The following is an 18373-nucleotide window of genomic DNA, read 5'->3' as shown; positions in this document are numbered from 1 at the left end:
TGGTTGCCTGTGAAACAGTCAAACAGACTGTCATCCGGATATTCGATAATGCAAATTCCACCACTGTGGCAAACGAATCCACTGTGTGTTAAGAGACCATCAGGCAATGTCTGATCAGCATTGAGCTTTGACAAAGCCCAGTCATTACAACCACCTCCTTGTGGTTTCCCGTTTATTCTCACTTGACAAACAGAGTTACTGAGTTTCATGAGTTTCTTCATTGTTTTCATATCTCTTTATTTTTGCTAGTACAGAAAAGGCCCCAAATCGTCAATAAGCTGGGGTCACGATTCAACTTTGAGCCTTAGTTATCAAACAGTTGTCTCCATGACTGTGAGAAAATTTGCTACAACTGCAAAATAAATAGCACTATGCACACACATGATTTTCTGTATCGTTGTTGGTATGAAGACTGTTCATGCTGTGGTGATCTCTCAGGAAAGGCTTTGTTCAATAAAGCTCAGAACGCAGTTTGGTTTCAATGATAAATGTATTTTTGATTCACAAATTACATGAGTCAAGAAGTCAACACGGTAGTGATGGGATTTCCGTCTCTTTTTAGAGAACCGGCTGTGAAACAAGTGAAACAACACAAAACACTGCAAACCACAACACAATTAAATATAAATTAAAATATGAAAACAAAAAGAAGATGCACATTCTCTGTCACATAGGCCTGCATGAATAAGCTTTCTGAATCCTTTATCATCCGCAACTGAAAATAGTTGTGGATGATTACTATACCTTTCTAATGTGAAGTTGTTGTCCCTGGCTCTCTTTCTCTCTCTTTCCCTCCTGCTCTGTTCCTGTGCTACTGCGAGTGTAACTACCGCCCCTCCCCCCTCTCCCTAGCACAAAGCACACTGCTCGCATGCAGAGTGAAGCGGAAAAAATGTGCGAAAGAGAGGGTGAGAGGAAGATTAAAAAAAACCCATGGCTCCCAATAAGGAGCCGGCTCGCGTCGTTCACTTCAAAGAGTCGGCTCTAAGAGCCGTTTCGTTTGCAACCGACACATCACTAAAACACGGAAAAACTTTTCTTCTCCACCAGCGGTCCCCAAACTCCGGGCCAGGGACCAGTATCCGTCCGTGAGTCGTTTGGTGCTGGGCCATGAGAGTTGAGGCTTGGGTGTGAAATTTATGGTTTTCAGGGATTTTATTGTTAACTCACTTTCCCTGGGTCTTCGTAGTTGTGTGTCTCAATTTGAAAGAAATATTTACATGTTACCATAGCGCCTAGAAAGCATTAAGAGAGAGGACGATGTTACTCTCAATGTTGTCAAAGCATTTTCAGGAGGACGCTGCTAATAAAGTTACACAATTACACAGTGAATTCGTATTTATTATTATATTTACAAAATACCACAGTTTTTGTCTTGGTTGTATTATTCTATTTTGTTGTATTCATCTGTGACACCTTAAAGGCGAGTCTGTGAAAATATTGTCTGAGATTAAACCGGTCTGTGGCGCAAAGAAAGGTTGGGGACCGCTGTTCTACACCATCTGCAATTCAATGTCCTTGATGATGCTAGACAAAAGATAACCGAAATCCATGAGGCTCTGAGGCTGACCCTTAGCATCACGGTAAAGGTATCCTCTTGAATGCATTGCAACAAGATTACCTTCCTCGTTAAACACAGGAGAACCAGAAGAGCCCTGACGAAATTTAGATTTGTATGCCAGTATGTCATTGAGTTCTGGAATTTCTTTTAGCACACGATTAACGTAATCATCATTGGAACCTGGATTTTTCCTCCAATTCTCCTCCACAGCCTGTCTGCGGTTCTCAGGACAAACAACTGAACAAACATCTACTTGTTTTACTTCCACATTAGGATGTCCAATAATGAAGATGTTAGAACATTCAGTGTCAGAAACTGACTTAACGTGTGGTAAAAGACCATTGGGCAGTGGCAAACTGTCATTGACCTTTAACAAAGCCCAGTCACGCTTATTATCAAAACCATAGCAAACAACGTCTTCTACAGCTACACAATCACACATAGATTCTTGAATTTCATATGAAAAAGTAACAGTGATGTTATTAGTAAGCTGATCAGTCTTAAAATTATAAGCAGATTTAATAACATGAGCGTTTGTAAGGACAAAATTATCATACAGGAGAAAACCACTTCCACGTGGTTTCCCACCTATTCTCACTAGACAAACAGATTTACTGAGAAGCAAGAATGTATTGGTATGTATTTCATATGGCCATATATTATATATAAACAATTTACGATTATGGCCCAAAAAACTGCCCAATGTCTCTGTGTCACATGTGCCACATGAGACACACTTGGCATATGTGACACAGCACTCTTCAGTAGAGTTGCAGCTGCTGGTAGGCATTATAGCACGTCGACTGCACCAATCCCAAAGCTCCTGGGAACAAAAAATAAACAAGAAAAAAAGAATTATATTTAAGTTATTCCTACACTCAAAAAAATGAAATTGGGTGGTTGCTACATGCACAAGATCCAAACTTGTAACTTGAACTAAATAATTCCATGTTTCTATGGTGAACATAATTAAATCATGTAGCATCTGCATGAAATTCAGCAACTTAATTTGTTCTTGTAGAGATGACATGATACAATCTAGTAAGAGTGGCTGGATCCAGGCAACTGACCACTCTTACTAGATTGTATCATGTTCTTTGTTTTGTTTAATTGACACTAACATGTTTCAGATCATCAAAAATGTTAACATTAGAAAAATAATAGTCAAATAAATGCAAAAAGCAGTTTTTAAATTATTAATTTCTTTCAGTTCATTTATCACTCACCAGTAAGATAATCAGCACCTTAAGTCCAGTGGCTTGGATGCCAGTTTTGGGGGCCAATGTACCTGCAGGAGAAAGGTGAACCAATGAATCAATAATTTCCAATTACTAACACAACCAGTGTACCCAGTGTACTGTGTCTGTTAAAATCAAAAGAACATTCAATATGATTATTTTGACCGCACCTAAATCATGAAAACACGTGATTTTGGTGCATCTATATCTAAGGCAGGTCTCAGAATAACTGAGTTTTCTACAAAGCTTATTTTTTCCAGAAAACAAAAACTATATGGAAAATAAACTGCTTAATATTTCACTCTTCCTACCACGATTTGAGGACTCTCCACGACCATTAGGAATACGCAGACTCTCTTCACAAGATGCACCTTCGTTCATTTCAAGGACTACGGACGGCACCACACTCCCTACGCCTTGTCGCGGTGCCTCTTTTCCGGTCTGTGAAATTTATGCACAACTAGTTCAGAAATTAAGATAATGTCGTTAAGGTATAGAAATGATTTATTCATTATTAATATCCTATAATTTGTTATTATAGGAGGAAATCAGCACCTTAAGTCCAGCAGCTATGACGCCAGCTTTGCGTGCCATCATATCTACAGGAAAAAGGTGAACAAATTAAGTGCAACTACACTCAATAGATAAAAAACAAATATACAACAAAAGATCAAGAAAGTAATCATTTATTTCTAATTACCTTCACTGACTGTCAAAATGTTAAAAGAATAAGCAATGCAGAAGCTCCATTTTGTAGCCAAACTATTTGTAAACCAAGACGTCAAGATTGTTGACGTCTTGGTTTACAAAACATTTTGGCATTGTTGATAAATGAGTTGGTCTGTGTACATTTACACATTTATTTGCATTTCTTTTGTCTTTTCTCAGGAACAAAAGTTGCATCTGCTTATGCATACCTGAAAATAACCAATTATTGACCATGGGCCCGACGCCAGGCCCATTTTACAAGCGCTCTTTAAATGACTTTAACTCCGTCATCATTTACGCTAGAGAGAAAATGCGAATGGTTTTGAAAAGAAGAGAAACTGTGCTTTACGAGAATATTTGCTGTATTAATAACTCCCACAAAGATGTGTGTTAGCTCTCCTGCATGCAGTAATTAAAAGCTTGGCCACAGCTGATTGCGTTGGAGACTTTATTAACAGAAAATTCCACCACAGTTGATACCCTTCTTGATAGGTGGATACAAGCACTAACCCCACGGTGTAAAGGTGCTCTGGATGCCTGTTTTTGTCATGTACTTGGATTGCACTTTGTAAGGCCTCTACCCTAAGACCTGTCCAACTTGGGTGTCCCACCTGAAGGCTAAGCTTCTGCTGATCTAGCTCTTAGGGTCACTGAGGCACCCAACCCCCTGACCATGTCAAGGTGGCAGTCTCTCATGAGGAAAAAAGAAAAATGAGTTGCTGTTTGCCTTTCAAAAAACTCTTAACAAATTCATCCATACCCAAGTTATTTGTTATGGACTTCTCATGGGCCAAGATCGCCAAATTTCTCTTTCTTTTTTGTAACATGGTGCGACGACAAGATGTTAGGACCTATCACACATCATTAACTTTCCCTTTGTGAGCTGCTGGAAGCTGGGGTGGAAAGTGAACAAGCTTTACTAAAATCACTGTGATTACATGAGTAAATTGAAACGGCAAAACTTTTGACTGCAGAGTTGAGATGGATGGATGGATGGATTTAACTAATTCAGGAAAATCCATTGCACATGTCAAACTGGTATGGCTGAATGCCTTATTACTCCCATAAACTAGAGGTGTTTGCAAATGTGAAGTTTATATTAACTCAAAGATTCTGTTTTTCTGGCAGCGCAGAGGCAGTGGCAAAGCCAGGAGTTAAACAGAATATGGAACCAGACCACCACAGAACCACACTAATTTCATCTTTTAACACAGATTTACAGGCTATTCAGAGCCAAGCTACCCCAGAGGAGAAGACCTGATGCATTGACTCATGGGAGGACCTTGTGTCAAAAGGAGGGATGGTACAACAAATACAGCTTACACAAAAAAAGGGATTCCAGATTTACTCGAAAAGTTTTTGCATTTTTTCTATGATTTGTGTAACTAACAATGAAAAGCATACATGGTTGCAGTCTGCACAAGTGTGCAGTTTTAGATGTTTCTTAAGCCCTATGTGTTTTGTGTGTGCCTGTGTTTTGTTCAATTTTGTATGTATTTGTAGTAAAACTAATTATTTAAAAATATCCTTTTCATATCATGAAGGATGCAAGCTGTGCGTGTGAAGTGCAGAGAACAACAAAAGTACATCAGTTTTGAGGGCCAGCTGACCTACAGATCATTTTTGGAATGCGGTGAGTAAAAAACGTCAACATTTCCTGCGTGTTTCATAATGTGAATCAGTCAAGCTTTGGGGATGATGTTATAATAGCTGCTATACCAACTGTTTAGGTTTATTTTGCTCAATTTATTTAATTTCACTTTCTTTGCCTTGTTCTGGTGTTTATTTCAAATGTATAATGCAATTTTATTATGTTCACAGTTGCCAAGTTCAACATCCCGAACATATGGCTTCTCTAAGATACTTGATCCAATTGTGAAAGATATGAAAATTCTGGAGGGGATGGAATCAGGGGCGATTCTAGGATCAGAGCTTTGGGGGTGCTGAGCACCCAGAGAGCTGCCCAGCCAGGCAAGATACACTTTACTCGTCACAATGAGACTTCTTCCCTGTCTCTTTCGGTCCCTGCATCCTCCCTGTCCTCATCGTCTGTTGTCTTCTTCTCTGTTATCAGTCATGATAATTTTACCATCTCTGTGCAAGTCTGCAAATTTCTTTATTAAATCATAAGATTCTTAAATTCATCAAGTCTCTCTGTGCCTGGGTCCTCGTCACAAAACATGACATCACTGTTTTGTACATTTTAACAATTTAATCCCACATTTGTGAAAGAAAAGCAAAACACGTTTTTGAAAAGTCTGTAACAAAACCATCAAATCTGATAAAGGTTATTTAAATGCTGCTAAAGAAGAATGGATTGGAAAAAAAAATACATATCCTAACCTTAATTACTGGGGGAGAATAATGAATGATGCTCATAGTGAGTAAGAAGTAAACTGAGTGCATGTTTTGGACAGAGATTCACTTTTAATGTGTATGTATAATATAATACAGATACATAAAAAACACTCCCAAAACAGAATAAATTATTACAAATAAATTATTACATAATATTAAAAAAAAAGAATATAAAAATGGAGGCAACTTTGCTTGTGGTAGAATGTATACAATGCATGAAAAAATCTTTACTGCAGATACTAATTTTGTGTTGTAAGATTTATGAGTTTCATGCTTTCATAGTGGTACTTGGGAGAGCTTGACATTTTTATCAGGTGGTCCACACTGTAAAAAGTTTGAGAAACACTGATGAGTTAAGTGTATGTGTGCTTTTGGAAAACATTTAAAGCTGCAGTACAGAATCTTTGAAACAAACTTAAAACATTTTTAGAATATAAACAGCACTCTGCTTCTCTTTACAGCTCCTCACTCCACCAGGGCTGTTTTGCACTTTCTGATAGTGTGCAAATGTGATGTATGTACTGCGGCAGTCATACAGACAACTGGACGGTCCAAAAGTTGGCCTACCTATTACTGGCTGAGGTTTTGGTGGCTAAACAACATAAAAATATATAATTAATTTTCATCTCCCCAATCCATTATAATGTTATATGAGTAAAATCAGTTTTTTTTTCTCTGTCAGTTTAACAGTTTCTGTTGTGAAACATAAACATATGAACATAAACATATGAACATAAAGTGTGAATTAGTTTTTTCCTTCTGACTGTAGGAAGGATACACATTGTGAGATCCTTTGAGTGTGCAATTGTGTTGATGTTATGTTCAGTAGTTAGAAAAGAAATCTCCACGTGTTTTTATGTGATTCTTAATTCTTCATTGATGAATCAAAGGATGGAATTGTAATGGCACATTTCTTTATTCTTTGTATTGATCACATATTTTAACCATATCACTTTATTATAGCAAGATCCCTCCTGTAACCAGTTGTATACATGCATGTAGAATATTATCACAAGTGGGCCCCATGTTAATTGCACCTTCACAGAGAGCCCATTGTAAAGTTGAAGACATCCAGGCACCCTGCTCAAGGGAGGTGACTGGTGGTCATGAGAGGGGGTCAAGGATGAGCTGGACAGAATGTATAGGGACATAATGTGCTGTCGAATGGTCTTTGTTTGAGAGTGTCTGTGTGAGTATATAAGATGAGCAACCCCACCCAAATTTCAGAGATCACCCTAGCGTTTGGCTGGGATGTTTCTCTCCACATTGCAATGTGTTTATTAAACCGAATTCAAAAGCTGCTCACGGGGGTGTTTGCAGGTTATTTAAAATGTCCACAACAGCAGACAGAACACACAGCTTGGTGAGGGTACAATGCAACACTGTGATGTAGCATAACTTAAGGAGCAAGGAAGGTGATAAGTAAATAGCATTAGCAGACGATTGCCGTTCTTTTAAGCATACTTTATTGCTGGCATCTCCATTTTACCATAAAACAATCAATCAGGCATGCAAAAATCCCACTTGCTTTATACAGGACTTTGCCCACACCTGACCTCGTTAGTCCCTACCATTGAAACAAATAGGTCAGACCAAACAATACAATTCTAAACAAAGAACAGGAATAAAGTCATGCATGAAACTGACAAACTTATTTACTCAACTAAATGGTTTGTAAAGTAAAACACTGCATACAAAATAACTCAAAAGGCTACTTTAAAGAAAACAAACAATACTATACAAAATGAAAAACCCTCCATTTGGTTAAACCCAGTAATGCAATAATTGACCTCATGACCCTATATAAACAGGAAGTTGTGGGCGGCCCGTCCCATGCACCTGTCTCACATATAGGACCTGAATACACAACATGGACACCATGGTAAGTATAACCAAAGAAACATAATTTACCAGACATGTGCCTGTAAACAGAAGAAAATTGACCTGATGGTTAGTAGTGTTTGCTTTAAAACACATGCATGGATGTAAAGGATGTAACTACTACTACCACAAACAAAACCCGGGATAGTGTGTGTTAAGAGAAGTTACACCAGCAATGTCTAAATCAAAGCATTATGGCTGACTGTAAAATAACAGAACACAAAATAACAATATATGCAAGTGACAAATGGCAAATGAATTCTGTCCTAGCCACTTTGTCACAAACACTGACAGAGAGAAACACAGGGCTTAAATACACTGAGGGAAACTGAGGGCATGAGACATAGGAGGGAAACATTAGACCTAATGAAACAAGGGAAGCAAAACTATGAAAGTCTGTCTCATGTCAGTGTCTAAAGTAAAACAGGAAACACGCGACAGGCACAGAAACTATGACATCACAGACATGGGAACAGCAGGAAAACAGAGACATGGAACCAGGCCAGACACACAGACTAAACACAGAACAGAGAGGGCTCAAAATACAGAAACCAAAACAATAATAATCAACACAACAAAACAAGAGAATCAGAATATAACCCACAATACAGAATCAAACCAAAACATAAGAAACTCAAGAACCGTGACAGTATGTTTTTCCCCAGCAACGTGAGTTTAATTCGACACCTCAATGCTATTGAATTTCGCTCCATGCCAAAAGCACAGTGCCAAACATGTGGAGTCAGTTTTCCTCTTCATATTGTAACGATGGTTAAGTGTTATTGTACAGTGACATGTTGGTGATCTCTGCACACTGTTGTTGTTCCTTTAAGATTCATGTTTGGTTGTGGTGTACAGGAAGGGGTGGGTGGGACCTGGTTGTTCTGTGTGTGTGCCAGGCTGAAGAGAGGTGGAGTTCGAGAGCGCTTCCCCCTGAGTTAACAACCCGCTGGCTTATGTGCCAAATAAACGGACAAACTGAGACCCCAACCGTCTGGTTCTTGTGAACGTTACATTGGTGTCAGAAGTGGGATTGGCAGGTTGTGGTGCCAAGGTCGCTGAGGTCAGCTGTGCTGGAAGCCTGCCATGGGAGCACTGGCTCCGGCCACTTTGGGGTCTCCAAGACTCTCCGCCGCCTCCGCCAGGGCTATTACTGGGGTCAACAGCGGAGGGACGTGGAGGACTTTTGCCGCAGCTGGATGCATGTTCCTCACACAAAGGGCCACAGGACCAGTCCCGGGCTCAGCTTCAGCAGCAACCAGCAGGAGCCCCAATGGAGCGAGTAGCTGTGGACGTCATGGGCCCATTTCCTCGCACAGACAGAGGAAACCGCTATGTTCTTGTGGCCATGGACTATTTTACCAAGTGGCCGGAAGCATACGCCATCCCAGATCAGGAGGCTGAGACGGTCGCTGATGTATTAGTGGAGGGGATGTTCAGCCGCTTTGGAACAGCAGAGACCCTCCACAGTGACCAGGGGCGTAACTTTGAGTCCAAGGTATTTGCTGCCATGTGTGAACGCCTTGGGACTAAGAAAACCCGCACCACCCCACTTCACCCCCAAAGCGATGGGCTGGTGGAAAGGTTTAACAGGACGCTGGCCCAGCAGCTAGCCATCCTTACCTCAGAACACCAACGGGACTGGGATTACCATCTTCCCCTTACCCTCATGGCCTACAGGTCGGCAGTACAGGACTCCACCCAATGTACGCCTGCCCTGCTCATGTTAGGGAGAGAGCTGAGAACTCCTGCAGAGTTGGCTTTTGGGAAGCCCCCGGACGCGCCAGAGGCACCACCGGGCCGGGACTACGCAAGGAAGCTGCAGGACCGGCTGGATTCTGCACATTCCTACGCCCGAGAGCAGCTGGCGAAGGCAGGCCTGCGCCAAAAGAGGAATTACGACATCACCACTAAGGGGAGGCACTTCCATGCTGGGGAGCTGGTGTGGGTCTACAGCCCAAAGAGGAAGAAGGGACGGTGTCCTAAACTGGATAGCAGCTGGGTGGGGCCTTGCAGCGTCCTAGAGCGAGTAGGGGAGGTTGTTTACAGGGTGCAGTTGCCTCCTAGGGGGAGGATAGTAGCGCTGCACAGAGACCGGATGGCCCCCTACAGAGGGCAGTCCCTCCCCTCCTTTCCAGAGGGACGTGTACAGAGCGTCCGTGACCCTGCTCAGAGGGACCCCCGACCGGGGCTGCGTTCCCCTCCCTCGGACTCTCCACCCCAAAGCCCCGAAGCTCCGCGTCCACCTCAGGGGCTCAGGAGGTCAAGGAGGGAACGTAGGCTACCACCCCGCCTCAGAGACTGTGTCGTTCCCTCGGGGACGAGGAACTTATTGCTGGGGGGGCAGTGTAACGATGGTTAAGTGTTATTGTACAGTGACATGTTGGTGATCTCTGCACACTGTTGTTGTTCCTTTAAGATTCATGTTTGGTTGTGGTGTACAGGAAGGGGTGGGTGGGACCTGGTTGTTCTGTGTGTGTGTGCCAGGCTGAAGAGAGGTGGAGTTCGAGAGCGCTTCCCCCTGAGTTAACAACCCGCTGGCTTATGTGCCAAATAAACGGACAAACTGAGACCCCAACCGTCTGGTTCTTGTGAACGTTACAATATTTTTGCCATACAGATCCAGATCGTTTCAGTCCCCTCTGTGCAGTCTAACATGGAAATTTCTCTTGGAGAGGTTGAGTTTTTTTATATTATACTGCTTTTTGAAATGCATACATTAACTTCATGCATGTGAGAAACTTAATAATCAAATGGTTTAATCGACATCAGAAGGTTCCTTGCCCTGTTTTTTTTTTTAATTCAATCCAGAGTTCCTAGAGAGCCATGCGACCACGTGTGGAGAAAGGTAACTGACATTTTGGATGTTTATGTAATTTAGATGTATATGTTACTTCCAGGGCAGCATGGTGGCTAGCACTGTTGCCGCACAGCAAGAAGGTCCTGAGTTCAATTCCACCATCAGGCCGGGGTCTTTCTGTGTGGAGTTTGCATGTTCTCCCCGTGTTTGCGTGGGTTCTCTCCGGGTACTCCGGCTTCCTCCCACTGTCCAAAGACATGCAGCTTGTGGGGATAGGTTAATTGGATAATCCAAATTGCCACTAGGTGTGAATGTGCGAGTGAATGTGAGTGTGAATGGTTGTCTGTCCCTATGTGTTAGCCCTGTGACAGACTGGCGACCTGTCCAGGGTGTACCCCGCCTTTCACCCTATGACAGCTGGGATAGGCTCCAGCGCCCCCTGCGACCCTGAAAAGGAGAAGCGGAAGCGAATGGATGGATGGATGTTACTTCCAATGCTTTTTATGATTTCTATTAGTATTAACGTATGCCTTTTGGTGAAGAATAGAAGATTGTGGCATAGCTGTGTCATGAGCCAAGACCGTGAAAATGAGCTGATCAAAGGGTAAATACTGTACCATTTAAATGCATCAGCTTCATCATACAAACATATTGTTGCCTCGAGGCCACTGTAACCACTTTTGTATGGGCTCAAATTGTGGTCATAAATATTTTGTACTTGTAAATCAAATGTGAAGTAGTGAACTGAGGTTTATAACCTTCTAAACCAAAATATGTGAAAATTGTATGTTTGTGCCAGGGGCGATTCTAGGATTAGAGCTTTGGGGGTGCTGAGCACCCAGAGAGCTGCCCAGTCAGGCAAGAAACTTTACACATCACGATGAGACTTCTTCCCTGTCTCTGTCAGACATTTAAGGATGCAGGCATCTCTGTTATCAGTCATCATAATTTTACCATCTCTGTGCAAGTCTGCAAATTTCTTTATTAAATCATAAGATTCCTAAATTCATCAAGTCTCTCTGTGCCTCGTCTCAAAACATGACATCACTGTTTTGCACATTTTAACACAATTTAATCCCCACATTTGTGAAAGAAAAACAAAACACTGAAAAGTCTGTAACAAAACCATCAAATCTGATAAAGTTTATTTAAATGCTGCAAAAGAAGAATGGATTGGAATAAAAAAAATTAAAATACATATCCTAACCTTAATTACTGGGGAGGAATAATGAATGATGCTCATAGTGAGTAAAAAGTAAACTGAGTGCATGTTTTGGACAGAGATTCACTTTTAATGTGTATGTATAATGTATAATATAATACAGATACATAAAAAACACTCCCAAAACAGAATAAATTATTACAAAATTATAATAAAATACAAAATATTAAAAAATTAAACTAAAAATGGAGGCAGCTTTGCCTGTGGTAGAATGTATAAAATGTATGAAAAAATCTTTACTGCAGACACTAATTTTACTAATTTAATAATTCTAATTTTGTGTTGTAAGATTTATGAGTTTCATGCTTTCATAGTGGTACTTAGGAGAGCTTAACATTTTTTAATCAGGTGGTCCACACTGTAAAAAGTTTGAGAAACTCTGATAAGGTAAGTGTATGTGTGCTTTTGGAAAACATTTAAAGCTGCAGTACAGAATCTTTGAAACAAGCTTAAAACAGGGAACCAGGGGCCCGTTCTTCGTACCTCGCTAAGTAGGTTAGCTGGATTTGATTGTTGACGATTTCGCGTGATCTTGGATCGTTCGATTCCCCGAAGCTCATCCGGGACTTGCTGCCATAGCAACAGAGCCGTAAGCGTAAACCTGCTGGGAGCAGGTTTACTTTATGTAAACAGGATTAGATCGCGGCCACGCAGGTATGTCCGCTTCATTTATACGAAAGCAACAGCGATATTCCACCACTGTTTCACCATAAATAAAAAACATCAATGTAACTAAAGATAATGCAGCACCTGATCCATTTATTGATTTCACACAGATACATACAGGTCATTTCCTAAAAAAGGGAAATGTACTATTAACATTCTATTACATGTATGTGATTATTACAGATGTAATTCATATTTCAGAGTAGTAATTGCAAATTACTTTGTGTAATCAAGATGAGAGACCACGGCTATAAAAGCGAAGGTGGATTTGGGAAGCCTGTCGCAGCCATGTCCTGTCCGTATACGCGAGCAACCCATTGCGGAAGGTGCAAGATTGATAAGGAGAGTCCTCAGAATTCAGCGTATATTGCGGGATAGACAGGATCCTTTAGCTCAGCGCGACAGTGTGCTCATAGAGAGATATCGATTTTCCCGTGAGGGTATTATTCACTTAACCAACTTGTTGATGAGGGGGTGCAGGACCACCACCTGTCTTTTTTTGCTCTGCCCTTTTCTTGGTTGCTGTTATGAACAAACAAACAGATTATTTCAGGGTCTCTTTCCAAGAGACTAAAAGCAATATAAGTGATAAATATTACCATTCTGTAGAATATTCTTATATTTCACTTTTACTTGTTCCCATGTTCTAGTGGGTCCTGTTGTGGCTCTAATGTGTAAGGGGATATAATATAACATATTATAATATAATATAATATAATGTACTATAATACTGGATAATATAGTGTAATATAATAAATCTACCCTACCACCTACTGGTGTTGGCCAGAGGGGCCGATGGCGCGATATGGCAGCCTGGCTTCTGTCAGTCTGTCCCAGGGCAGCTGTGGCTACAACCGTAGCTGCCTCCACCAGTGTGTGAATGTGAGAGTGACTGAATAGTGGCATTGTAAAGCGCTTTGGGTGCCTTGAAAAGCGCTATATAAATCCACTCCATTATTGTTGTTATTATTAAATTGCTTACGAGTTTAATTTGTCAGCAACTTTCTGCCAGCCCTCTCTCCTTGCTTTTGCAGCCTTTGCAGTGTTCCCTTGCGTTTTAATTAAACTCTGAAACTCCTGAAATCCCTCACTCAAGAGTTCTTGCTCTGCTGCCGAAAAATACCGAGCCGAGCGCGCTCCTTCGACATTTTCGCCGACCAATCAGAGGGTTGCCGATCAATGTTTCTACTATCGATGCGTAGCCCCTTTTACGACACCCAGTGATCTCACATTACTTCATCCAGCTGTACTAATCGTCAACAGCAGGTGTGTTCGGAGAACCGGATTAGCGAGCTCACGGTTAGCGCGATGATTTGGTCTTGGATGTGTCATTTGATCTTGGATGTAGTAAGCGACGTACGAAGAACGGGCCCCAGCGCTCTGTTTGGCACTTTCTGCAAATGTGATGTATGTACTGCGGCAGTCATACAGACAACTGGACGGTCCAAAAGTTGCCCTACCTATTACTGGCTGAGGTTTTAGAAGAGTTGTGGCTGAACTACATAAAAATATCATTAATTTTAATCTCCCCAATCAATGATAATGTCATGTTGGAATGTTGTTAAAGAGGGTCAAAAATGTTTCAACCCAGTTTGTTTAGCAGATTCTGTATAGCAGCTTTAATATAGGGAGAACACAACTTCCTGATTGTGTGAGTAAAATCAGGTTTTTTCTCTTTGTCAGTTTAACAGTTTCTGTTTTGCCTGTCACTGTTCCCTGTCTGTTTTCTTACCTGGTTCTTACTTTCTCCTCACGTTCCCCTCTTTCCTCTCTCCCTCTTTGGACTGATAATCATACACAAATAGATTGTATTCAATTAAATGAAAAATTACATTAATATAAAAAAAATACTATTAAGATCACTAACAAAAAGTCCTCTCTCAGTGTACTTTCAACCAAAAGGCAAATAACCAAACCACATGTATATCTAATAAAAGATAAATATTGAAACACTGATCCAACATTATTCCTGATTCACGGCTCATTTGATTTTACACTTTTACCTGAATGTGGCTCCTTTTTTTTTTTTTTTGAAAAAACAAACAAAAAAACAAACCCCCCCCCCCCCCCCCCCAAAAAAAAACCCCCACACACACACAACACGTCCTTATATCCATTATGTACCTGGCTGTCTCTCTCTACACAAACACACACCAGGAGTTATAAGGTTAATGGGCATTCAGTCAGTTAGCTAGTTAGTATCCATTTATAACAGGACAGTGGTAACAACAGTAGGCTACGGACAATTTTCAGTTTTAGATTTTAAATAGGCTGTATAAATTTCAATGGGAGCAACAGGACGGTCATATGTCGCTGATTTTACTACAGAGCAGGACGGATTGTAAGGTAGCAAACATTGTCGGAAAACAAGTTTTCAACACTGCAGGTTACCTGGTGTAATGTTTTTCAGCTAAAAAGAAACATGGTCTGACTCCTAACTATATAAAGAGTAACTGAAGGTTAAATGCAGCTAATATGTCCTGTTTTAAGCCAGGCACTTACACCTCCGCTCAGCTGTTGGAGGGGTGCTTTACTGAACTAAAGGTCCTGGAAAGGTAATATAGGTTGAAGCTGGATGATCTCTATGTAAATATCCCATAGGGGTCATACAAGCTAGGTCCCTTAACCTGCGGTAGCTGTTGAAAGGATAAAGTTGTGGTATACCAGTGGACAGAAATACCATTATTACTTTAGGATTAGTTTAACACAAAGTCAGGGCTGACCAGGGACCATTGCTGTGAGTCACAGTGTGCAGCATAAAGGTCCTTTCACATCAGACACAGCATGTGCTGCTAATGCTAACTAAAAGCCAAGGATCCAGAACTTGTTGCGCTGGCTGCTGACTATGGGCTCAAAATGTGGTCATAAATATTTTGTACTTGTAAATCAGTTTTGTATTTGTAAAAAGAATTTGTGTGTGGACTTAGCCAAAAAATACGTGTGAAACTCTGCACTCAAGTTACAAGTACGAATTTTGACCCTATTTTTCTTTCTTTCATCTAATTGGTCAATGTCATTTCAATCACAAATTTAACAAGAACAGATGGGTTTGGCTATTGGAAGGGTGCTTTATGGAGCTTCAGGTCCTGAGGGAATAAATGGCTTTTTACATGCCAGCCCAGCGTTTTCCTTCATCACCACGAAGGAAAACAGTGTGTGGAGGTCCGAGTTTGGTGATTTTTGTGTCACAGGGTTATGTGCTTAATACAGGGACTTCCAGAGCCTTTTCAACAATGCTGTGGCATTGTTGTGGAAATGACACAGTCTTCACTAGTGGGGATAGTTACAAAGCTTTCTTCGTTATGAATTAGCAATACATGTTTTTATTGAACATTTGAAGATAAAAACCCAGAAACTCTTGTAGAGGACATAAAGATAGAAACGACAAGGAGCAGGTGCATCTAGTACAGGTAGAGCTGCCGCAAAAACCCGCAGAGCTCAGCAGCCAGCGCAACAAATTCTGGATCCTTGGCTTTTAGTTAGCATTAGCAGCACATCCTGCGTCCGATGTGAAAGGACTCTTATGCTGCGCACTGTGACTCACAGCAATGGTCCCGGGTCAGCCATGACTTTGTGTTAAACTAATCCTAAAGTAATAATGGTATTTCTAACCACTGATATACCACAACTTTACCCTTTCAAAAGCTACTTAAAGTTAGGGGACCTAGCTGCTATCGGATATTTATATAGAGATCCTCCAGCTTCAAACTGTATTATCCTTCAAGGACCTGGGCCCTATTTCAGGAAGCCGGTTTAGTGCAAACTCTGAGTAAGTATACCCTGAGTTAACGAAAACTCTGGGTTTTCGGTTTCACAAAGCGAGTTTAGATTAATCCTGAGTGAGTTACTATGACGACACACTCCGTAAAGCTAACCTGCCCCCTAGCAGGTTTACTTCAACTAACCCTGACGTTCTCCGCCTCTGTGTCGGAAACCTGACTGTAGGAAGTGTCAGACATGGCGTGCCCCTTCCTTGAAGAGCCAGTAGATGTTGAAGCCCAAATTCTCCACAGAGCTCTCTGCCGGGAGAGAGTGATCAGAGCGCGTTTGGACATTTTATCATTTCCTGATGATTTTCTGTGTGAACGTCACCGTTTGTCAGCACAATCTATAATTTATTTGAATAACATCCTCAGGCCTAATATTGCTCATGTGACACATCGCGGACATTCTCAGTTCTGTACATATTATTTGTATTGCACTTCGTTTTTTGCAAACGGGAGCTTTCTGTATAATATTGGTGACGCTGAGCACGTTTCCAAGGCTACCGTCTGTCGGGCAGTCAGGAATGTTACAGTTGCACTGAAACATCTCCTGTACTCGTTTGTGGTGTTCCCATTATCACAAATGTGGAAGCCAACTGCTCAGCCTCTGTGAGTGGTGGTGGTGGAGGACCCCCACCTGTTTTTCGGGCCTCCGCTTTTTTTCTGTTGGCTATAACGGGTCACATTTGAGCATACAGAGTAAGCAAATATGTACTTGTAATGTGCTCAGATAATTTTAATAAGTGCTTACAGAAAGAAAATTAATGTAGCCTCTAACTGCAATTGATTTACATAGGACAAACAGACCAAGCACTATGGCTCATAATACAATTACACCTTACCTGTTTGGACTATATTTTTATATTTCATTTTTACTTGCTGCCAGGAACGTTTGGGGCCTGTTGGGTTGCACCTGCGCTCACATCATGTCACAAAATAAAATGTATAAAATAAAAAATAAAATATAATAAAATAACGTGTTAAATGGGTGGAAATCCCTAGATCAATGTTTAAATTAACACTCACGCATTGACTCTGTCGGCTATGTTTTGCCATGCATGCTCCCTTTCTTTTGCAGCTGAGGCTGTGTTACTTTTTTTCTGCAAAATTTGCATGTTATTGGCATATGCTGCCATCAGAATTTCGGCCTCAAGCGCTGTAAGATACATTGACCGCGCCTTCTTTCCCTCCGTCTCCATGGTGACTCGCTTAATCTGTGCTCCACTAATCAGGGCTTTATGTATCCTCGTGCGCGCGCTTAACTTGGGGTTAAAGCAACTCCGCGTTGATTGAACTAATTGTTATCAGCCTTTCTGAAACCGAATATTCCGAGTTGGACAGTTCGGGGTTACTCAACCCTGAGTATCGTTTTTCACTCTGAGTTTTCTAAACCGGCTTCCTGAAATAGGGCCCTGCAGTTCAAAAAAGCGCCCCTCCGATAGCCAAACCCATCTGTTCTCTGATTGGTTAAATTTGTGATTGATGACAATCAGATGAAAGGAAGAAAAATAGGGTCAAAATTCGGACTTGTAACTTGAGTGCAGAGTTTTACATGTATTTTTTGGCTAAGTCCACACACAAGTCTTTTTTACATGCACAAATTCTTTTTACACATACAAATCCTGATTTTTTTTTAAGTACAAAACTGATTTACAAGTACAAAATATTTATGACCACAATTTGAGCCCATACCAATCTCCAGACGGGAAAGATTCTGGATACCAGAAACCTTAGGAATTTGAGCTTTGTCTTTATCCAAATTGCTAAACTGTGCAAACAAACCAACCGGCAGCTTTTCTAAATCACCTTGTTGGTTTTCCAGAGTCATATTTCCACAGAGATCAGGGCCCTATTTCAGGAAGCCGGTTTAGAAAACTCAGAGTGAAAAACGATACTCAGGGTTGAGTAACCCCGAACTGTCCAACTCGGAATATTCGGTTTCAGAAAGGCTGATAACAATTAGTTCAATCAACGCGGAGTTGCTTTAACCCCAAATTAAGCGCGCGCACGAGGATACATAAAGCCCTGATTAGTGGAGCACAGATTAAGCGAGTCACCATGGAGACGGAGGGAAAGAAGGCGCGGTCAACGTATCTTACAGCGCTTGAGGCCGAAATTCTGATGGCAGCATATGCCAATAACATGCAAATTTTGCAGAAAAAAAGTAACACAGCC

This window comes from Aulonocara sp. 'chitande type north' Nkhata Bay, linkage group LG10 (genome assembly GCF_057382095.1).
Source record: "Aulonocara sp. 'chitande type north' Nkhata Bay isolate Kocher_YH1m ecotype deep benthic linkage group LG10, A_spYH_male_GT1.1, whole genome shotgun sequence".
Taxonomy (NCBI): Eukaryota; Metazoa; Chordata; class Actinopteri; order Cichliformes; family Cichlidae; genus Aulonocara; species Aulonocara sp. 'chitande type north' Nkhata Bay.
Note: the sequence above shows the minus strand (reverse complement) of the source record.